The sequence below is a fragment of the Aethalodelphis obliquidens genome, unplaced genomic scaffold, assembly GCF_003676395.1.
Source record: "Aethalodelphis obliquidens isolate GAN/ISIS:26980383/991018 unplaced genomic scaffold, ASM367639v1 scaffold112, whole genome shotgun sequence".
Lineage (NCBI taxonomy): Eukaryota > Metazoa > Chordata > Mammalia > Artiodactyla > Delphinidae > Aethalodelphis > Aethalodelphis obliquidens.
In genome coordinates this window covers 1,230,514-1,254,348 of record NW_020838056.1, presented here as the reverse complement: position 1 = coordinate 1,254,348, position 23,835 = coordinate 1,230,514, and the positions used below count along the sequence as shown (strand labels likewise).

Sequence of the window (23,835 nt, the reverse complement as noted above, 5' to 3'; positions counted from 1 at the left end):
GCGTGAGGCTTGGTTGGAGCCCAAGCAGAATATGGGCACCTTGACACAAGGCCCCTGTTGAAGGAAGGTGATGAGCAGGTAGACATAATGTTGTAACTCCGAAAGACAAGTGGGAGGTGAGCTCAAGAAGTAATAGCCCAGTTTCACACATCGTTTCTGGACACACAATGTGCTTTCCGACTTTTCTTATTTCTTTGCCTTCTCTCTACCCGCTTTGAATCTTCTCTAAGGCCTAGTCTTTCAGGATTTCATCAGGGTTAAATGAAACCACTCATGCTCTGAAATCCTGTAGTGCTTACTAAAATGGCTTTTAAAATGTTTGCTGTGTCCCACAGTAAAAATTAAATTTTGCATCAGTTCTTAACACACACACGTACACTTTTATATGAGTCTAGTTTAAAGTTTCTCTCTTTGTCTTAACCTGGGTTCCCCCAGAAGTAGGCCTCAAGGTAAGGATTCATGTGCAAGTGGTTTATTTGGGAGCTGGTGCCAGGATAGACCAGTAGGGGAGTGGGCAGGTGACCAGGGAAAGGAAGGAAGACGTCCGAGAGTGTATTATCAACAGGTGCTTAATCTCACTGGGGTGCCCTGGTGACAGTTTTTGTGGGAGCCACACTTCAAGTTGGCCCCCAGTGATCCTGGCCTCCTGTGTTCATGTCCTTGTATAATTCCCTCCCACACTGAACTATGCATGTGGCCTGTGTGTCCAGTAGAACACGGCAGGAAGAAATGATGCTGTCCACGGCAGGCAGCATCTGAGATAGCCCCAGTTATCTCTACCTCCTGGTGTTCATGCCCTGTGTAATCCCCTTTCCTAGAGTAGGGCCACTTATAACCAACGAGAAGTGACTCAGTCCTAACCAAGAGAAAATAACAAAGGTGATGCATCTCACTTCCAATATTAGGTCACAAAAAGACTCTGGCTTTTGCCTTGCTTGTGTTCTCTTGCTCTTTCCTTCACTGGCTCTGAGGACAAACCAGCCCCCGTGTTGTGAGCTACCTTACGGAGAGGCCCCCGTACTGTCTCCAGCCAACAGCCCCTGAGGCCCTAAGGTCTGCCAACAGCCTCACAAGTGAGCCTGGAAGGGGATCCTTCCCCAGTTGAGCCTTGAGATGACTGCAGCCCTGGCTGTAGCCTTGAGAGAGACTCTGAGTCAGAGGCACCAAGAGGCTGCCCACTAAGCTGTGCCCAGATTCCTAACCCATAGAAACTGTGAGTTAATACATTTTTTTAAGCTGCTAAGTCTTGTAGTAATTTGTTATGCAGCCGTAGATAATTAACGCAGCATCTGACTTTAGAAGCGAGGTCATAGAAGACTTTGCTGTTTATGCTTTGGGCTCTCTTGGATTACAGCCCTGGGGGAAGCCAGTCACAGATTGTGAGCACGCTCAAGAAGCCACACAGGCAAGTGTGTGTGGTGATGAACTGAGGCCTCCTGCCGATAGCCAGATGAGCCAACTTAGAAGCAGATCATTCAGCCCCAGTCAAGCCTTGGACTAATGGCAGCCCCAGCTGACATCTTGACTACAGTCTCATGAGTCACCTGGAGCCAGACCACCCAATCAAGCATCTTCTGAATTCCTGATCAACAAATATCGTGAGGTAATAAATATTTATTGTTGTCTCAAGCTGCTGTGTTTTGGGAAGAAATTCTTATGCAGTAGCAGATAACTAATACAGTGTAGGACAAGTGACTCAGTTATTCTACCCAAATGAGAGATACCCATCTGCCAGTGGATGAGGGCTGCTTTGAGGGCGTGTTAATTCACCTGCATGGATTTGTGGGCAGACAGGGCTTTAGTGGCCAGAGAAAGCCTGCAGGCAAAGAGGTGCAGGACCTGGCAGTTGGAAGTCAGTCCTGTGTGTACTCAAAGGTAGAGGTGAGGAGATATGAGTAGGGGGGTTCCCAGGGCCTGCTAACTCTCAAAGTCAATTTAAATCTCATCTCTATTAATTCCCTCCCCCCAGGCAAACTTGGAGCCCCTACTTTCTTTTCAGAGTCTGGTTCCTCCAGGATGTCCCTGGTAGAAGGAAGAGAAGTCAAGCATCTCTTTCCATAATTGACCCCTCTTGGGTGGTCCCTTTGATGGGTGCTGGTGTTTCTTTTGCCGATGACTGGTTGTCGATGCTCTCTGTGACACGAGTCCAAAGGCGAGGCTTGCTTGTGAGGTGCATGTTTAGGTCCTGAAGGGCCCTGTGGTCATTCCCTGATGGCGACTGACCTCTCCCACTCCCCACTCAGCTTTCACCTTGGAGTCCATTCTGCAGCCTCCTGCTGCCTGCCTTCCTGTGCCTGGTGGGCAGCCCTGTCGAGTGGAGTACAGGAAAGACAGGTCCAGTCCAGTCTGTGATGTCAGCTTGACCTCTGGGGGACTTGCAGCATCAGCCTCACTAATCGGGCTGTTCCAGGTGCTCCTTTTCTGCCATGTGCCTCCTCTCTAGGTGTGTCCCTGCTTAGGTGGGCACAGCACATCCCTGGGGGGTGAGGGGCCAGACTCCCCGTCTTGCAGGAATCCCAGATCCTTACGGCTGACTCTTGATGCCTTCTCGCTTGGCTTTGAGGTGGGGTGGCGGAGGAATCACACTCTCATATCCAGCATGGCCTTCCAGTTTGTGGCTGCGCCGTGGGTCCTAGCTTCTGTTTCTCGAGGAAAAGTCTTGCCCAACACCCAGTAATACACATAAAACCCCCTTCTCAGTGCTGAGCAGTGGGTACTCCACAGATATTCAATTTCCTCCTTCTCAGTGTCAAGGACGGAACATGCAGCAATGTGGTTGGCCTGAGGACCTGGGTTTTATACAAAAACGGGGCTCACAGAGGGAGGGAAAGGAAAGAACGTGTGCATTCCTGCTCCAAGTGCAGAGTCTCACGTGGAGTGGGTATTCATGGAGCTGATTCAGGAGCCTTTTCAACAGAAAGCAAAGCATGTAGAGAAACAGAGGTCCGGTGTCAGTCTCTGGTGCTTATGGGGGACATGAGGTGGTGGCCTTGCCTGGTCTTCAGTGGCTGCCCCCATGAGCCAGGGGCTTCCCCTTCCTGGGCACCAGGCAGCTGCCACCCTGCTTAACTCTTTTCTGTGAAATGTGGCCAGACACAAGGCCCTCGCCACGCGCCCTCCCTTTTGGAGGCTGCCCGGGCCCCCTCCCCTTGTCTTTCTTCCTTCCTTTCTTCTTTCATCCGTATATTTCTGTATCTACTACAAAGGTCAGAAAAACAAATCAATGAAAAAAGGACCCAATAATCCTGAGACCTGGCTCGGGGATGGGAGGTGGGGAGGGAAGCTGTGCAATAAAATGAAAGAGAATTTAAAAATTCCCTGAACAAGGCACAGCATGGGGTCCCGATCAAAGGGCCAGGCAGCTTCAGCTTCATGTGTGCAGCAGCTGGATGCTCTGAGGCTGGGGGAGAGACAGCCCCCAGGCCTTGGCCCCCCTCCCCACCTCGTGCCCGACACACACAAGCACACGCATGCACACATGCACACACGCACGTACACTTCTCGGACCATCACCTGACTGCTAAGGGAGATCTGAGGATGGGTATCTGGAGTCTGGGAGGCAGATTGGAGAAGGCATTGGGAGCCCGCTTAAATCTGCATAGTGGTCCCATTTTCCAAGGCTGTCTCAAGATCCCATCCACACGAGAGGGGTCAAATGCCCTTTGAGGACCAGACAAGAGTATTCATAGTGACTGAGGAATGGGATGTTACGAGTCCCTCCTGGCTTTTTCTGAACTGACCTTGGAAAAAGGTGAGAAAATAAAAACCCATCAGTCTGCAAAGAGCTGAATCACCTTTTTAAAGTCCCTTCCTGTGAATAGCAGCTCTTCCACGAGGTTCTTCCTGATACCTACTACTCCCCCAGCCCAAGCCCCGGGGCTTGATTGAGCATTTGCCCCTTGAAGCACCCACTGTACCCCAGTGTTCTTCCACCGGAGAGTGGAGGCACCTGGGATGCTTTATCATTCTTCATCATTAGTCTGTTCCATTCTGTTCTAAGGGGGGCAGTGGTAAAGCAGATCAGGGGCAGACTTGAGCCATCACCCCTTATTGGCAAGTGACCTTGGACAAGTGATGTAACCTCGGTTTCCTCATCTGTAAATTGGGGATAATAAATGTAGTTCTTCTTTCGAACAGTGGCTCTTTGAATATTTAAGGGCAGGTTTTCTCCTCTAGGCTCAACAGGCTCTGCTATTTTCACAGTTCTTCAGCTATGTTATGTAACTTGCAAAAATCCAAAAATGTTTTGAGCAAGAACGGCATCGTCAGAATAAGAATAGAGGCTCTGCCCTTTGGGGAACCTCACTCAAGTGTATATGTTCTGGTATGTTTGCTATCAAGTGACTCATTGTTTGATATGATGTTTATTGTACATCAGCGTAGAAATATGAAGACTTCCCTGTGTACATAGGTAGAGAAGGCAACATGTGTGTGTGTCTGTATTTGAGTACATGTGTGTGTGCATCTGTGTGTCTGTATGAGTGCATGTGATTATCTTCCTGCTTCTTTCCAAAGAGTTTTGAGGTGGTTTGGTGATGAAAACAGAATAGGAAATGAATCATTTAATAATAAAATGGAATAAAGATAATGGAAAGGATGCAGAAGTAGGCACTTCAAGATTTCTGAGTTGAACAGATTAAACGTGTGCAGGAAATTTGGCTGTTTCTTGAAAGTTAAGGCTCTACAACAGAGCCTTATGGTTACCTTGTTTGTTTGTTTGTTTTTGGCAAAAATGGTTTTGTTTCCTGACTACTACTTTCTGCTTGCAGTAGGTCAGAGAAATGGCAGCTGGATCCAGGGAGATGAGAAATTTAAGTAGGCTTAGGAGTTGGCAGGCAACAGCACATTGGTTTTTTTCTTTTTTCACCTACTTTTCTTTGTCTTTCTCTTATTTATGTAACAAAAAAACCAAAAACAGAAACAAAAATCCTATGTTTGTAAGCCACTTTCCACATTATTCCACTAACAATTCTGTGTATGGCATAAACATTATTCTTCCCATAAACTGAAGCCCCAGAGACTTATGCCCATTTTATGGACATACTACAATTTATTTATCCATTCTCTTATTGATGGACATTTCAGCTGTTTCCACTTGGGACTTTTATAAATAGAGCTACTATGGACATTCTTGTACAGGTCTTATTGTGAATTTATGTTTTCATTTTTCTTGAGTAAATATCTAGGGGTGGAATCGCCAGGTCATGGAAGAGGTGAATGTTTCAGTTTCAGTAGAAAGCTAAACGGTCTTCCACAGTGATTTTACCAGTTTACACTCCTACAAGAGGTGTCCAAGAGTTCCAGTTTCTACATATCCTCACCAACCCCTGGTGTTGTCAGCCTTTGCTTGTAGCTATTCCAGTGAGTGTGTAGAGGTCTTGCACTGTGGTTTTGATTTTCCTTTCCTCAATGATTAGTGACTTTGAACACCTTTCCATAGATGATCTGGCCATTGGAATATCTTCCTCAGTGCCCAAAGGAATGAGCTACTGCTATTCACAGTAACAGACTAACTTCAAACACATTATGTTGAGTTAAAGAAGCCAGACAAAAAGGAGAACATACTGTATGATTTTGCATTTTGTAACTTTGCTGAATTCAGTTATTAGTTCTAAGTTTTTTGGTCTTGTTGTTAAGGTTTTCTCTACGTAGCATCATATTATCTGCAAACAGTGACAGTTTTACTTCTTCTTTTACAGTTTGGATGCCTTTTATTTCTTTTTCTTGCCTAATTGCTGTGGTTAGGACTTCCAGTACTATGTTGAATAAGAGTGGCAGGAGTGGGCATCCTTGTCTTGTTCCTGAAGTTAGAGGAAAAGCTTTCAGCTTTTCAACATGCAGTATGATGTTAGTTGTTGGTTTGTCATATATGGGCTTTATTATGTTGATGTATGTTTCCTCTATACCACTCTATTGAGAGTTTTTAATCATAAATGAACGTTGAATTTTGTCAGGTGCCTTTTCTGCAGCTGTTGAGATGATCATATGATTTTTATCTTTCCTTTTGTTAATGTGGTGTATCACACTGATTGATTTGCAGAATATGAACCATCCTTGCATCTCTGGAATAAATCCCCTTGATCATGGTGTATGATAAGAGGGGATAATTTTTATAATTTTGTAGGAAGTTATTCTTTAAGCCTACAGAAGCATTGTGGTGAACATTGGGTCAGGAAAAGCTGTTCATGAGCAAAGCCTGCCTTGGTACTTGTTGAAATAGCAGTTTATGTTCATTTTGGTGGAGAGACATCTCTTCCTAAAGATAGAAGGCCAACTTGGGAACATTTTTTGCTTGTTCATTCATTCCTGTTCCCCTTCTTCCTTCCTTCCATCCATCCTCCATCCATCCAATATTTTCTGTGTACTTAGGCTGATGAATACTGTGTTCTGGGTACTGTGCTAGCTTCTGGAGATGAATTGGTATTTTTTTTCCTTTTAAGCTGGGGATTCAATGGCGTTTTATTTGTATGCTCCCATCTCTGATTTCCCAGGACTTTGAAACATTTCTGGCCAGGGTGTGAAAAAATATCTTTGCTTTCCTAGCTGGAGAGCATAGCTCTGCCTTTGGATATACACATGAGCTGAGGAAAGTTCCATAAGGCAGTGTTTTCTCAGCTTTACACTATAAGCTCCTCTCTGTCTGTGGTTAAGGCGTTTTGCCTGCCTGGGCTCATTTGTGCTGCCGCTTTGTCTGGTCTTTGGCACCAGAGGACTCCTGGAGGACCTGATGTAAAACATAGCCTTCCTCCCACCCCCACTAATTTAGACTTAATTAGAGAATAATCTTGCATTCTGAAATAGGAAAAAAAAAGAAGGTGGGGTACCGTAATAATCATAGTAATAATCTCTTACATTTGTATAGCTCTGTACCTATTAATTTTCCCTATCACCCACCAGTAGAAAGGTAAGTGATAGATATTATCATTATCATTTTTTATTGTGGTAAAAGCCATATAACATGAGATATACCCTCTTTACAGAGTTTTAAGTGTACAGTATAATATTGCTAACTATAGGTCCAGTGTTGTACAGAAGGTCTCTAGAACTTTTTCACTCTATACCCATTGAACAGCAGTCCACTCTGTCCCTCTCCCCACAGCCTTGTCAACCACCATTCTACTTTGTGTCTCTATAAGTCTGACTACTTTATTTTTTTTTATTTTTTTATTTTTTTTTTTGCGGTACGCGGGCCTCTCACTGTTGTGGCCTCTCCCGTTGCGGGGCACAGGCTCTGGACGCACAGGCTCAGTGGCCGTGGCCCACAGCCCCAGCCGCTCTGCGGCATGTGGGATCCTCCGGACCGGGGCACGAACCCGCGTCCCCTGCACCGGCAGGCGGACCCCCAACCACCGCGCCACCAGGGAAGCCCAAGTCTGACTACTTTAGATACCTCATATAATTGGATTCATGCAGTATTTGTCCTTCTGTGACTGGATTATTTTTATCTGGCATAATGTCCTCAGGGTACATTCATGTTGTATCATATGACAAGATTTTCGTCCTTTTTTTATGATTGAATAAAGTTCCATTGTATGTATATACCACATTTTCTTTATCCAGTCATCCACTGATGGACACTTAGGTTGTTTCCACCTTTTGGCAGTTGTGAATAGGGCTACAATGAACATAGGAGCGCAGATATCTTTTTGAGATCCTGATTTCAATTCTCTTGGATAAATACACGGAAGTGGGATTGCTGGATCATATATGGTAGTTCTATTTCTAATTGTTTTGAGGAACTTCTGTAGTGGGGTGGGGTGGGTGCAGGGTCGTTAACGCCTCGCCGTTAACACACGGCCCTTAGCAGTTCTCCTCCACCAGTGGTCAGCGTTGCTGTGGCCCATTTGCCTGGACGGAGGAGCCTGAGAGCCGGCTGGGTCCTGGGCACCTGGCTCCCTCAGTGGTGACGGCTGGGCAGGGTCTGGGGACCTGGCCCTGAGGGCGCTACCAGCTGAGATCTGCCTCCTCAGCTGGGCCTGGGCACTGGCGGGAGGACCCAGACTGGATGTTGGATGAGTGCTTCCGGGCAGGGTGACTGGCCTGTGTAGAGACCCTCTCCTTTTAGCCAGGGCCTGGACCTTGGAGGGTGAAAGTTGAGCCTTGGGACCTTGAACAAGTAAAATGAGAGGTAATGATGTCTCTTTGCTTATGCATTTGTTAAGTGTTAAAAGCTGAAAGGAGGCAGGGAGAAAGAACTCAATGCCTCCCCTTCCATTTCTTGTATAATTCTCAAGGCCATGACTTTTAAGAGTATTACACCTTTAGATAAAAAGTTGCAGGACTTCCCTGGTGGCACAGTGGTTAAGAATCCGCCTGCCAGTGCAGGGGGCAGGGGACACGGGTTCAAGCCCTGGTCTGGGAAGATCCCACATGCACGGAGCAACTAAGCCTGTGTGCCACAACTACTGAGCCTGCGAGCCGCAGCTACTGAGCCCACGTGCCACAACTACTGAAGCCCATGCACCTAGAGCCCATGCTCTGCAACAAGAGAAGCCATCACAATGAGAAGCCCGCGCACCACAACAAAGAGTAGCCCCCACTCGCCTCAACTAGAGAAAGACCGCATGCAGCAATGAAGACCCAATGCAACCATAAATGAATGAATGAATGAATGGATGAATGAATGAATGAATAAATAAATGTTGCAGAACAGGGAATAACCTTTGTTTTGATGGAGGTTTATAGGAACATTGTGACCTGACTGTGACCTGACTTACGCGGACAGCTGCAAGAACAAAGGGTCCCACACTAAGAAGTTTCCAACAACTAACCATGCCCCTCCCTCATTTTTTTTTTAAAAGGGCTTTGCTGAAAGGCTTCAGGGAGTTCGGGGTTCTTAATGCGTGAGCCACCCATCTCCTTGCATGCAATAAACCTTTCTCTGCTCTAGACTCTGACTTTTCAGTATTGTTTGGTCTCACTGTGTGTCGGGCACACGGACTTGCATTTGGTAACACTCCCATACTGTTTTCTGTAGTGGTTGCACCATTTAGGAGGTAGATATTATTAATGCACACAGGAAATCCCATTGCAATTACCAGCTAGACACACTACCCCACTAACTTCTGACATTTATGGAGCCTCAACAGATAGAATTAGCCAGGCAGTCCCAGAATTCTCTTGGGATGGGGACATTCCCATTAACTCTTAGCATCCTTGTTCACCAGCACTTCCAAAGAGCTGACCTGGGAGCTGGAAATTTAGGGAGATAGTAGGTCGTTGGTGGCCCTCTCACCAACAGGTGGGAGAGAAGGAGTAAATAGCAACTGACCGCATGTTGCAATGTGAGATTGTTATTTCAAAATAAAGATTTCAGTCATTTCCTGTTAATCTTTTTATTATTATTATTATTATTATTATTATTTTTTGTGGTACACGGGCCTCTCACTGTTGTGGCCTCTCCCGTTGCAGAGCACAGGTTCCGGACGCGCAGGCTCAGCGGCCAGCTCCGCGGCATGTGGGATCTTCCCAGACCAGGGCATGAACCCGTGTCCCCTGCATCGGCAGGCGGACTCTCAACCACTGCGCCACCAGGGAAGCCCTAATCTTTTTATTATTTATCACGTAGCAATGGAGTTTGCAGAAATGAGATGATGTCATATGAGGACCAGGCTTGAAGAGAAATGGAGAAATGATTCCTGGCTTGGTATATGATTTTAATACCAGGTTGGCTTGGAGCAGGTGTTATCAAAGGAGAGCCATGGCTGTAGGTGGAAAATGGGAGTGTGGGGGGCTACTGAGCATCTCCTGCTACTCAGACTGAGAGAGCACTTGGAGACCTGAGTGGGCTAGAGCTGTCTGAGACAGCATAAAACTGGGTGGTGGTTGGATTTAAAAAGCAGGTTGATGTTCACTATAGCAGGAAAGAACCCTTGAATGGGGCAGTGTGGAAGACTGGAAACGTGGCTTGGAATAAAGGCTTGACTTGGAAGGTGAATCGACAAGCATCTGTCTAGAATGAAGGCAGATGTAGAGAAGACATTTGAAAGACTCTCAAGGCTTATGGCAGAGAGAATGAGACTCAATATTGAAGGTTCTAACACAATGCTTTTTGTGTAGTAGGCCTTCAACATATATTGGCTCCTCAAAAGATGTTGGGTAGTAAAAATCAAATGAGTCCAAATAAACACAGGGCAATTCTAGGTGAACATTTGTATAATGAGTAGAGGGATCTTTGCAATAAGGTGGCTAATGGCTTCTTCATTATAAAAAAAATTCTGGACACCCTGGTAGAAGTAGGGGTGTGGAGACCCAGAGTTCCTCTGCATGGCTATTATTTGATTTTCCCCTCAGTGAACTCATGAATCACCTTCTTGGAACTCCCTTGGTTTCATGTCACACAGGTTTAAAAAACACTAGATTAAATGATCTCTAAAGCCAGTTCTAACTCTGAGTCAATGATTTGTATTATTAGCAAATGTCTTCATAAATTATCCTGTGTTTTATCTCTCCTTGGTTTGCTTTAGCACCTATGGTTTAGAGGTATAGATACCTGTATAGGTTTGGATGTCAGGGATTGTGTAACAGCCGTTCCACAGCCTTTTCTTGCAGAAGACTGTCCTTGGTCAGCAACTTCAGCGAGAACTATTCCCAGCAAGGCCTTGGTATGGATGTGAACCAATTGCTTTTTTCTCAGAGGTCTTTGAGGAGAACTATGGTATATGGCAAACATGACCATGGTTACTCCCCTCACCATATTTACAGTGTGACTTGGCAATTCCTTTCATCAGGATGTGGAGTTTATTTCCTTATGCTCTGAGTCTGAGATGGCTCTGTAATTTAATTTGACCAATGGAATGTGGTGGCAGTGACATGGTGCCTGTTTTGAGTATGATCAGCCATCATGTGACAACTCAGGTTAGAGAATGGAGATCACGTTGAATAGAGACAAGCCAGCTTAGCTGATGCCGTCCTTGGTCAGTTAGTTCCCAGCTGACCTGGCACCTGTCTGCAGAGGCATGAGTGAGTTGAGACCAGAAGAACCATCCATCTGAGCCCAGTTCAGATGGTCAAAACAAAGCATCATGAGCTAAATAAATTGTTGTCATTTTAAGTCACTACATTTTGGATGATTCGTTAACATAGCAAAAGTTAACAGATAAAACCCATAGAATGTACAAAGCCAAGAGTAAACCCTAATGTAAAATACGCACTTTGGGTGATTATGATTTGTGTTGTAGGTTCATCAGTTGTAACAAACTCATCACTTTGGTTTATGCATGTGTGGGGGCAGGGAGTATATGGGATATCACTGTACCTTCCTCTCAGTTTTGCTGTAAATCTATAACCGCTCTAAAAGAAAAAGTCTTTTTTTTTTTTTAAGTTAACAGATAGAAAGAGTTGATCAACAAAGTGACCAACAGAATCTCCAGAATCTTAGTGCAGTTGCCTTGGAGGCTCAGTATGACCCTTTATGGCAGAGAATGCTTTGTGCTCTGTAAACTATTTCATTTTCTTCCTGGCCATATAGGAATACTAGATCTCCAAGCCTACTTCCAAATGTCATGTGAGCAGAAGTAATGAGTGTCATTTCTGAGCTGGAGTGTTTGAGTGTTCAGTATACATTACTCAGACTCTTTCTTTACTTCATTTGCCAGCTGGATGAAACCAGAGTGACATCAGAGACCATGATGGTGGAGCTTTGAGATGGAATCAGGCTGCTTTGAACAGGGTACCTCATCTGTATCCATCTTTGAGGTAAGTTATTTATGGTATTTGAAGCTACTGAGATTTGGAATTGTTTGTTACAGCAGCTGGCATTGATTACCCTGACTAATACCTAGTTAGAGACAAGGCACAATTAATGCCTTAGGGCTCTGAGGGAGTTTATTTCCAAGAGATTCAATTTATTTATTATTTATTGTAAATACATTTAAAAATTAGATAATTCACATGCTTCAAAATTAAAAAGATATAATAAGATGTGGAACGAAAAAAATCTCCTCATCTATCGTCTAGCCATTGAATCTTTTCTTTCAAGGCAATGTTAGATATTTCCTTTGTTTCCGTCAGAGATATTTTGTGCATGTGCAACTAAGTGAATATATATATTCCAAATGTATAATACATATATATATACATATATATATATGTATTTTGCAAATGGTAGCATATTTTACATACTGTTGTTTCCTTACTTAAACAAAAATTAACACTAATGGAGAACTTTCCTTATAGTACATAAACAGCTTCTTTTTCCCCCCAACTGTGTACTATTACATTGATATTACATTATATTTATATTATAATTATATTATAATTATTATAATTATATTATAATTAATTTAACCACCTCCAAGTTGGTTACCATTTAGCTTGTTTGCAGGCTAAATGCTGCAATGACCCCATCCTTATATATATATGCCATTGCTCACAAAAATGTGAGTTTACGTTAAAGAAAAATGACCAGAATTGGAATCATTTGTATTATTGAAGGAGGTTTCCAAATTTCCTTTATAGAAATTTTACACTTTATGCTTCTATCAGCAGTATATGAAAGTGCCTATTTTTCTACACCCTCTCCAACACAATATGATAATCAGTGTTTTGATCTTTCATGAGCTGATAACTCCTCTATTAGGAGCACACTGTGAATCTTTCCATATGTTTGAGTTGTTGGTTTTCTTTTGGTGAACTGTCTTTGTCATTTGCCCATTTTTATATGCTGTTGGGTTGTTGGTCTTTCTCCGTTACTTTGAGTTGTTGAAATAGATGAGGTTCATGTTGAGAGGTAGAGGGAATCTGCCCTCAACTGAGCACATAACTCAGAGAGCTCAGCCAGGAAAGTAACCATTGCCAATACATCTGGTCATGAGGAGAACAAAGGAAACTCTCTCTTTGTTCAAGGTCACATCCATAGGACCTACCATGAGTCCTGGCACACAAGAAGTGCTTAATAAATATTTACTGAATTTCTTACTAGCAAATGAATGATTGCCAAATGCTGGAGCTTGGAGCTTTGGGTTTTCTTTTCTTTTTCTTTTTTTTTTTTTGCGATGCTGAATTCCTTCCAGGACTTGGTTTCTGCCTCTGCAAATGGTTCCACAGCAGAGTCTTGGGTGTTGGTAGTGTAGGCATTAAGTATTCTTCTGCTACATCAGCTGGAGGAGAATGCCAAAGGATGCTTAAGGAAGGCCCAAAGATCCTCCACACAGTCCCAGGGCTCTGGGATTCCATGCAGAGCTAAATGGTGACATGTATGGTGTCTGAGATGTCTCTCAATTCCCACTTAGTCCTTCATGTTACTGGAGCAGAATGGAGTGAAACGGGAGGTACAGGCAAACTTTATCCCCTGAGCCTGTTCTCCTGTGAACTCCAGTGCCTTTTTTCTCTTCCCCAACATCAAAACCACTTCTACGAAAGGGTTCGCTATTGGTAACCTTGGTTTGCGTTTCTCCAGCTGACTCTGAGACAAGGATTCCTGTATAAGCTATTCATTTGGAAAGTGAAATGGGCAGAAGGGAAAGTGAGTCAAAGAAGGAGAGGAAGCCAATGTAGAATGCATGGCACTCTAGCTACTGCTTTGGGCAACTGGCTTTTAACCCCATGGGAGAGGCTTGGGAAGCCACAGTAGACCCATGTCTCAGAGCTCTCCCACCCAAGGGGTGAGAAAGCAGAGGTGTTTATACCCTAACTCCAGCCAGTCATCGCTTTTGACCTGCTGTGGAGTTTGCAAAGTAGCGGCAAAACAGGGGCAAGGGAAGGCCCTCTGGCAAAGAGATGCCAGCGTTGGCAGCAGAGAGACAGGCCAGTGGGTACTCCAGGTGGTTGGGGTGAGGGGTGTGGGCAGGGCACTGAAATCTTCTGCTCCAGCCATTTCTCCTGTAGCCTTGTGTCCAATCTGACCCACCCCATTCCTCCAACCCGTTTTCCTCCCAACAGCCAGAGTGACCTTTCTAAAATGAAAATCTGATCCATTCACTTTCCTGTACTTAAGCTGAAGCACCAACCCTTTAGCAAGGCTCACAGGGTCCTGGGTGATCCAGCTCTCTAGGCTAGTGGCTCACACCTGCCCCCTAGCCCTGCAGGTTTCAAACTGGATGCATCTGTGGCCCCCATTCACCCCTTGCCCACCTGCCCGGCAGTGCTCCCTGCTGCACTGGCCTGTCTGGCACTCACCTCGTCAACTTGTGATTGTCTGCCCACCTTGTCTGGTCTCTGGGCTGCTCCAGCTGCTGTGAGCACCTCCAGGGCCAGGTAGGCCCATGTGGCTTCTGTATGCACAGCCCCAGGTGCCTGGTGTGCTACAGGCCCTTAAGTGCTACTGTAGAATGGATACGTGAATTTAATTGATGGAAAGAAAAACATCAGAGCAGGTAAGAGAAGATTTTGAGGGAAAGGGAACAAATAGGTATTTGCTAAGCACCTACTGTTACCAAACCATAGTTGGGTTCTCTTGCCTGCATGCAGTAAAGCCCATCTACTGACAGCGGGTTGTGGTGAAGGAAAGTGCAGTGTTTACTGCAGGGCACCGAGCAAGGAGTCCAGGTAGCTAGTGTCCCAAAGACCCAAACTCCCTGAAGGCTTTCAGGGAAAGGTTTTTAAAGACAGGGTGAGGGAGGGAGGTTGCGGTGTGTGTGATCAGATCGTGGATGTTCTCCTGATTGGTTAGTGGTGAGGTAATCAGGAGTCAACATCATCAACCTCTGGTTCCAACCAGTCTGGGGTCTATGTGCTTGTGGTCAGCATACAGTTAACTTCTTCCACCTGATGGGGGTTTCAGTATCTGCAAAACAGCTCAAAGGACATGGCTCAGAATATTACCTATAGTCCTTGAGGAGGAACTAAAGGTCCCTGACTTTGTTTAATGCCTAAACTATTATTATTTTGTCTTGCTTGACTGCTTTCCTTTCTTTCTGCATGTTCTCACTTCTGATTAAATTTACTCTTTGGAACTCAGGGAAGGCCTAGGAGGCTAAAGTTTTTCTACAGACAAGAGGTGGAGGACATAGGGAGGGGGTCTGTACCTGGAAGGTCCCAAAGGGAACAAATAGGTATCTGCTAAGCACCTACAAGGAACAGGGAGCTTTGCTATCATTACTTTGTTTAATCCTCATGACGATCCTCTTAGTATTCCCGCTAGAAAAACAAGAAAACTTAGGCAAAGAGGAGTTAAATGACTCTTCCGGAGTCATACAGATGGTGAGTCCTGTAACCAGCGCAAATGTTAATGTCATTGATGGGAAAGCCCATGCACTTTTTTGAGACACCACTTTGCTTGTAATTATCCACTCTCTTTGTACACTGTAAGGTCAGTCCTATAGACGGGAATCTTTACTCCTCTCGGTCAGGCTGCCTATCCCCTCTCTGGGGCACTGAGGCCACACTGGGATAAGGGCAGCGGAGGCACAAGGAAACCTCGGCCTGCCCCTCCTCCTCACCTCGCTGTCTTCCCTGGAGTTGCTGGCAATGCTTGGAGCCTCTCATAGTTCTGAACATCAGCATTTCTGTTATCACACGTTATCAGCGGCAGGTGTCCCTGGGACAGAGTGCTTATTGGAATCTTCCAGAAACCTCTTATCAAGTATCCCACACCAGAGAGGTCCCGGGCCTCCGGAAACAAGGCCCTTCCCATCAGCCTGAGATGGAATTAACCTCCCATAGGACCCTGTGCAGCCTTGATGAACCAATCACAATTGGTTCCACTTTGAGTTTCCATGGACTTTATTTTGTTTTTCCTCCAGCTCTTGCGGCTGTTGCATTAGGCACCAGCTCCGCAAGTTGCTTAGAAACTGCTTTGTGTCAGCGGGCTCGTCCAGGTTCCCATGTGCAGGCAGAGTGATGAGCACCACTGTTTTTTTTTTTTTAAATACAGACATATAATTAAGAAAAATGTTCTGATGTCTGCGAAGTCTGGCTGGCAATGAACAGCCAGTGAGAAAGGCCTCAAGGTGGAAGAGCTTGGGATTTCAATGAGAAAATGAAAAAATACCTCCATTCAGTCCTCTCTCTGTAAACTTAGTGTCAATGCCAATTTTAGGTGACTCACTTTTTTATTTTTTTTTCCTCAACTCTTTTCTTCTCTGGCTCTGCCCAGTCCTTCAGAACTAAAGATGTTACTTAAGGGGTAGATACTTCAACTCCATGTGTTACTATTCTGAACACGACAAAAGAAGAGAAAAGAATATGCAGATGGCAGGGGACATCTGTTACGCCTGTCAGCCGGCCTCCCTGTACCCTTCTTCTGCTAACAGCACTTTGATTTTGCTTTCGGATGCCACTGCTCCCCTACTCAAGGCCACAAGGTTTGTGAGGGTGACTCCACCCAGCTGCAGGGAGCAGACACAAGACTCAGGCCAGGCCTGGGGGGCTGGTTCAGGGCTGGCACATGACCCTGGAAGCATCCGTCCTGGGACTTGGTTGAAACTCTGGGCAAGGTGGTACTTTATTTCTGCTGGAGTCACAAGCCTGGGAGGGTAGATACCTGTTCTGCAGGTGGTCTTCGTTGTTACCACATGGGGAAGACCCACTGAGAGTGCCGCCAAAATAGAGGATGAAGTTAAGAGATGGAGACCACGTTGTTGGGGCCATTGGGTCTGGCCTTTTCAGTGAAGTGAGTCCACAAATTTCTTCTCTCCTCCTTTGTTTTTGCTTTAGCCAGTTTGAATTGGGCTTTTATCATTGGCAGCCGAAATAATCCTGGAAAGTAATTGTGCCAGTCCCTTACTCCTTCCACCAAAGATCTGCTTCCCGCCTTCCAGATAGAAGCAGGACAGAGGACTTTGCCTTGTGGGGGTTCCATTAAGGTCTTGATACCTATTGGTGCAGGCATTTCTCCTCCACAGCGACAGTGGGTGAAGGGGAGTTGGGGCGTGTGCTCAACAACCCAGAGCAGGGGAAAGACGTCTTGGAACTCTCTTTGAAGTCAGTAGAAATGTGTATTACAGTGCTGGGATGTGGTGGCTGAAGAGAAACACCAGACATGGGCTCTTGACTCCAGGAACTTTGGTTTTGAGAAAGGGCGATGGATGCATGTGTAGGTGAAGCTACAGGCACAGGGTAAACCCTGCAGGGAGACGTAGACAGTCAGGGTTGCAGGAGTTCACGAAGGGCAGAGTGGCTGGTGGAGAGGCAGGTTTCTTAAAGCTGTTGGGTCAGGGGGTGAGAGTGGTCAGTAGAGGGGAAGGCAGAGGGACAGGGTCAGCAAAACTCTGACAAACTCCATTTCTGGGTCAGAGGATCCTCCTGTGGTCCTCCAGTTCCCCTCCTTTTCACACTCCTTCCCTTTCTCTGTCCCCCAGAACTCTCACAGAGCAGGGGAGAGGTGGGAGGGTGTGGCCATGGGGAATCATCCTGTCCACTCCTCCACCCCTGGGAGTCCAGCACAGGATGAGTGGGCTTTGAATTACATCAGGGCGGAAGTAGGTTAGACCGAAGGAAGAACCGAGCAGGAATCCTAGAATGGCCCGCATCGGTTGCCAAGGCAACATGCTGACTCTTTCCCTGGAGGAATTTTAAAATAGGTCACACGTTCCTTTTTATGGGAGGTTGGGAGTCCTGCCAGGAATGATGATGGGACGCTGCAAAGGACTCAGCATGAGAGGTCAAATTCTGTCAAATTACAGAGTTCATTTATAGAAATCTGTACAAAAGGACAACTCTCTGTTAACGGCAGGGCTGCTCTCATGGGCGACCCGTTTGCACAGCCTGGGAAGGAGATGTGGCGGTCCAAGGGGCCTGTGTGGTTATGGTTTCTTGACATGCCCCCTCTAGGGGTTTAAGCACCTAGGTGTCACCTGGGTGGATCCACCCTTCCTTCACAGCACATGTGGGTGCCTCTTCGTGTCTTGCCTTCCAGTACTGGAGTGGAGTCCCCTCAAGCATCCCTCCTTACTGCCTCCTTAGAGCTTTGGATCCAGGTTGGACTCCCTGATCTGCCTCTTACTACCCAGGAGATGCAGTCAGTCTACTAAACCTTTTGGAGCCTTGATTCTTAATCTGTAAAAATTAGGGAGCAGGTCACCCACCATGGATGCACTGGGCAGAGGAGGAGATGAAACAGTGCCAAGAAATGGCCCAGCCCTGTATCTCTCACAGAGCAGACATGTAGACAGTATCAGCTTCCTTTTAAAGTTGTGTTTTCTTCTCTTTTAGAGGGAATTACTGAGTTTAGGGCAGTCACACCTCTTGAGAATCTGGTCCCAGCTTGGGTGTCCGTGAGGCGAGATGCCTTCCCTGAAGCTGTACCTCATGCAAAGCTCACCTCATGCTCTCTCCTGGCCTCCTTTATTCTCCTTTCTAACTTGTACTTACTTGTTTATGGTCATTTGATGAACGTCTGCCCCACAGTAAGAATCTGAAGGCAGGGACCTTGTCTGCTATATTCTCTACTGTATTCCTAGTGCCTGGCATGTGGCAAAGGTTCAGTAAATGTTTGTTGAATGAACAAATGAGTGATCACAAACCCCGCTTGGTAGTTGCATATGTCTTTGCTTAATAAGACACAGGGGAAATGAAGACATCACTCTCTAATAAATGTAGTTTCTCTGGGAGGAAGAGTCTTTGCAAACATGAGCCCATGTGATGTATAGAAATAATTAAATGGGCCCTTGGTGGTGAAAACGTGAGTAACTCCTAGAGTTGCATGGTCTGGTTAAATTTTACTTTTGTTCGCTCTGGTTTAATGCAGCAGCGTTTGCAATCTGCATCTGCTGCTTCCACCTGGTGAATTCCATGGACTAGATCACATCTATGTCACTTTAGGTTCTTGGCAGAGGTATTTCAGCTAAAAATCCATCCCTAATTGTTGCCCCTCAGATACTTGTGTGTTCTGTCTTCCTTCCTACAGGCTGTGGGTAGGGTTGTCCCCTGTGCCATTTTGCTTCTGCTTCCTTGGGGCCGGGCACAGTAATAGCTGCCTCACAGCCTCAGTGCATGTGTGTGTGCGCGCACAATTGTAGGCATATGTGAAGGCACTGGGCAGACAGGGCTAGGAGGGGGATCTCCTGGGGAGCAAAGAAGCCACTCCAGTGGAAATGAGGGCTGGAACCGGAGTCAGGTGGATCAAGAAGAATACACAGAATAGGTCACTGAAGGGTCCTCTTGCCATGAAGTAGGTGATAAACTAAACAGAGAAAGTCAGAGGGGAGCAAGGAAACATTGGTGAGAGAATCAGAGATGGGGGATGGGAAAGACAGTGACTGATTTCTATCCTGCAATACATGGAGGCTCAGGGTAAGTGGGGTCTCTGACTAGTTCCTGTGGCTCTCTTCATTCCGACTGGAGATAAGCTTTTTCATCTCTACAAACCACAAGCCACATCAAAGTCTCCTTTATATTGGCAGGACTGACACAGGGGTGCCTGGGAAAGGTTTGTTGGGTGAATGACACCTAGTAACCCTCCCAGAATTCCTTCAGTGATGGAGAAAGAGGTGGCATTGGAGATGGGTAACTGTCCACTCCCCCCTTCCATAGGAGATATTGAGCTGGAAAGAGGTTGCCCAGGTAAAGAGTATTTCCTAGCTTGCCTTGTACGTGAGTGTAGTCATGTGACTTGTTCTCACCAGTAGAATGTGAGAAGTGATGTTTGTTGCTACTGGACCATGTGCGCCCTCTCCACACTTGTTCCCCTTCTGCCAGTTGGATATATGTGATGCCAAGGCCTGAGGGAATGAGGCCGGTGGAAAAGTTCCTACTGTCTGAATGACCATGAGGAGGGGAGCAACCTGCAGACTTGAGTGCCCTTCTGGGTACATGAGCAAGACAAACTTTCACCCTGTCAGAATATTACATGTGTAGATCTCTTTATCACAGCAGCTTGGTCTACTCTGAATAATACAGAATACTCCCAGTCTGAGCCAGTGGAGTGGCAGGGAAGAGAAGGTGGTCCTCAAATCTGTGTACATATGTTGTGGCACACACTTGTTCATGATCAGACTCTGCAGCTGAATCTCCAAAATCATCCAGATAATCTTTAGCTGGGTCATCCTTTTTGAATAGGTAATCCAGTCGCATGGTCCAAAAAGCAGAATGTTATGAAAAGATGTATAGTGGTCACTGTCCACCTTGCCCTATCTATCCTGTATTCTATGCCTCCCCTAACACACCAGCGGGTCACCATTTTTATTAGTTTCTTGTGTATTCTTCTAGAGTTTATGTAAATGTAAATTTTATCTATGTTTACATAAATAAATATATTTAATAGTTAAGTGTAAGCATATATACACAGACGTGCCTCATTTTATATTCTTTGTTTAACAATAAATCTTAGACACCTTTCCATATCAGTACATAGCAGTACACGGCTTCTTCATTTTTTTTTCACAGTTATGCAGTATTCCATTAAAGGGCTTTACCATAATTAATTTAACCTGTACCTTCTTGAAGGATGCTTGAGTTGTTTCCACTCTTGTTGTTGCAGACAGTGCAGCAAAGAATAATCTTTCCATGAGTGCAGGAATATCAGGACACATTTCTAAAAGTAGGGTTATTTGGTCAAGAGGTAAATGTATTTATTGATACAGTTTTCATGGATATCTGCTCCTGCCCTTTGAATCTGGTTTCAGGAGGGTCCAGGGCACATTCAGACTAGTGCTTGGTGTTTCATTTCTCTAGAGGCTGCTGCCACCAGTCAAGGCATTCAGTTGAACAGAGAGCATGTGACCAGAGCTCAGTCTCGGTTGCAGTATCTTAGAACATTGCAAAGTAGGAGCTATGGTCTTTCCAGATTCCTAGAGTCTGCCAGCCAGAGGTGGTGTATCTGTGCTCTGTTCTCCTGTAACACGGTGCCCATGAGATCTGAGTTGTCATTCCCCATGGCAGTAGAGGCTCTCTGACTGCCGTGGGTTGGTGGTGACACTCAAGGGAAGTTATGATTATGACAGAGCTGCAGAAACTGGTTCAGAACTGCGGCTCTGAATCAGACCATTTGGGTTTGGATTTTTAGCTTCATCTTTTCTTAACTTTGTGACCTTGGGCAGGTGTTTAACCCCCTGGAAAGACCTTAGTTTTCTCAGTTATAAAGTGAAAGGTAATGACAGAGTTGTGAAGATTATAGAAGATAATGTAGGTAAAATGTTTAGCACAGTGAATGGCACAGAGTACTCAAGGTAAGTAAAAGTGATAAATGATTTGTATGAGTCAGCAAGCATTATTTGTTCTTTTGTTCTTTTTTTTCTTGACCACGCCGCGTGGCATGCGGCATCTTAGTTCTCTGACCAGGGATCGAACCCATGCCCCTTGCAGCGGAAGCGCAGAGTCTTAACCATTAGACTGCCAGGGAATTCCATATTTGTTCTTCTAATTGGCATTACCCCTGGCCTTGTAGCTCTCTTCATGCAAACTGTGGTTAAATGACATTTATAGTATACCTGAAAGTTCCCTGTTTTTGTCACATTTACTCCTCTGATCAACTCTTCTTAATGACAGACTGATCTGGGACAGTACTGCTATATTGCAAGTGAAGGCTTTTGGTTCCAGAGTCATCAGCTCAGACATGAAATAAACTCATAACCCCAAAGAATGATGAATTCATAAACGCGCCCTCCCTCTTTTAAGCTGTTTTTCAATTTGGGCAAACCAAGTGACATTTCTGCTGTGTCAGTGCAGTGCAGAGGAAAATTGAGAGCCAAACAGTTTCTAGCACACCTGCTGCTTTCGACAGATGGGCTTTATGGATTGGTGTCCACAGTGGGTGATCTGGCTGCCGTTACATTCTGAGGCCACGTAATTTTCACAGAGTAGCTATAATGATTTAATTGAAGATCATCTTTTTTTCCCCCAATGAATATTTTTTAAACCATTAAAAAATGGAAGTATAATTTACAATGTTTTGTTAGTTTCAGATGTACAGCAGGGTGATTCAGTTATACATATACGTGTGTGTGTGTGTGTGTGTGTGTATCTACACACACACACACAACACACACACACACACACATATATTCTTTTTCAGATTCTTTTCCATTATAGGTTATTACAAGATATTGAATATAGTTCCCTGTGCTATACAGTAGGTCCTTGTTGTTTATCTGTTTTATATATAGTAGTGTGTATCTGTTAATCCCAAACGCCTAATTTATCCCCCCCCGCCCGACCCCTGCCGCCATTATCCCCTTTGGTAACTGTAAGTTTATTTTCTATGTCTGTGAGTCTCTTTCTGTTTTGGAAATAATTTCATTTGTATCATTTTTTTTAGATTCCACATGTAAGTGATAATCGTATGATATTTGTCTTTCCCTGACTTACTTCACTTAGTATGATAATCTCTAGGTCCATCCATGTTGCTGCAAATGGCATTATTTCATTCTTTTTTATGGCTGAGTAATATTCCATTGTATATATACACCACATCTTCTTTATCCATTCATCTGTTGATGGACATTTAGGTTGCTTCCATGTCTTGGTTATTGTAAGTAGTGATGCTATGAACATTGGGCTGCGTGTAGAAGATCATCTTTTTTATCCTGAGGATTTAACGGTGTGCTTGAAGGATAGTGGGTACTCAGTAAACATTTATTGAATGAATAAATGAATAAATGAATGAGTAAGCCAATGGAGAAAGACCTTTGGTGACTAAGAAATAGAATACAAGAGTAAATTCATGCTTTTGGAGAGTTTCAGTTTTCATTGTACAGTTGGCTCTACATCATGGGTCATTATTTCCTCTGGCCAAGAGTTTTATTCAATAACCGGTATGGAGTGAGTGCTTACTGTATGAAGACCTAGTGCTAGGGGCTGGTGGGCCTACAGGGGTCATCAGTTCTCTGTGTCACTTATTAAATTTTAAATTAGAGAATGTTTTTGCCTGGCAGGAATTGAGATGTCCCCAGTTGTTTGACTCTGTAATGACTTTGCACAAGAATCCTTATGGACTTTAGAAAATGCATCTTTGAATATTTTCTGCCTGTTATGATTCAGATATGAAATCGTCACCAAATAGAAATGAGAATGAAACACAGAAATTCCAACCAATAACCCAGGCCTGAATCTGACCTCAAGCGTCCCACTGCTATGAGACATCCCATGTCACGGGTGAGGAGGGGACAGGGGGGGAGTCTGTGAACAAGCCTGGTGCTCCAAGGACTCCCCCAGTTCCAGTGGCATCTGCCCTGACCCTAAGCCCTAGCCCTACTTCCTGCTGTTACGTTGTCAACAGCTAAATGCTGCCCAGCTCAGTCCTTTTGAAGGCAGTGACCCACTCACCTTTGCAGAGAAGACATGAGTATGTTCTCAGCTTCCAACTGCTTTCTGCCCTTGGCCACCCAGCAGGACGTGGTAAATTGGATCTGAGCACGTGTGTTGTAGTGTAAACTTCTGCAGCCATGGCCTGAAGTGAGCACCCTGCCTTCATTGTCCAAAACTGTGATGTTTTCTGTTTAAATGCTACTCGTAAGGATAAAACCTTGTTTATTTTGATTATGTATGTGTATATTCTTATTGTCCTTAGGCCAGGAAACATGTAAAACCAAATTTTTTGATTGGTAAAAATCCTGATTTAGGGTAAAGATGATTGATTAAAGACCACCCCACTCCACTGCCTTGAGCAGTGGCCACTTTTTCATAACAGTAGGGAAAGGAACAGGTGGAAGGCTGTGGAGAATTCTCCCAACACCCACATGCAGGTGTCTCCACAGTACAGGGAAGTGAGCAGCTGTCTCTCACTGAGAATTGCCTGAGCCAGCCACCGTGCTGTGTAGTTTATCTATATAAACCTAGTTCTTACAACAGCCTTTTTATAGGTGAGAGACCAAGGCTCAGAGACACCGACTCATCACAGGCCACCCAGTGGTGAGCAATGAGGGGTTGTCGATTCCTTCATGGAGTCTATCATCCAAAGCAGATACAGCAGACTGTGGGCCATATGTGGCTTTGCTTGGTGTACAGTGTTTAAAAACA

At 45.0% G+C, this 23,835-nt stretch overlaps 1 long non-coding RNA gene across 1 annotated transcript in view; it reads left to right on the top strand.

Moving 5' to 3' along the window:
- The first annotated feature begins 1,360 nt into the window (after nucleotides 1-1,360).
- Nucleotides 1,361-23,835, top strand: part of LOC113615103 (uncharacterized) — a 120,640-nt gene continuing 98,165 nt past the window's right edge. The window contains exons 1-2 of the long non-coding RNA XR_003430909.1: nucleotides 1,361-1,603; nucleotides 11,598-11,697. This is a non-coding gene — a long non-coding RNA (uncharacterized LOC113615103). The remainder of the gene's footprint in view (nucleotides 1,604-11,597; nucleotides 11,698-23,835) is intronic.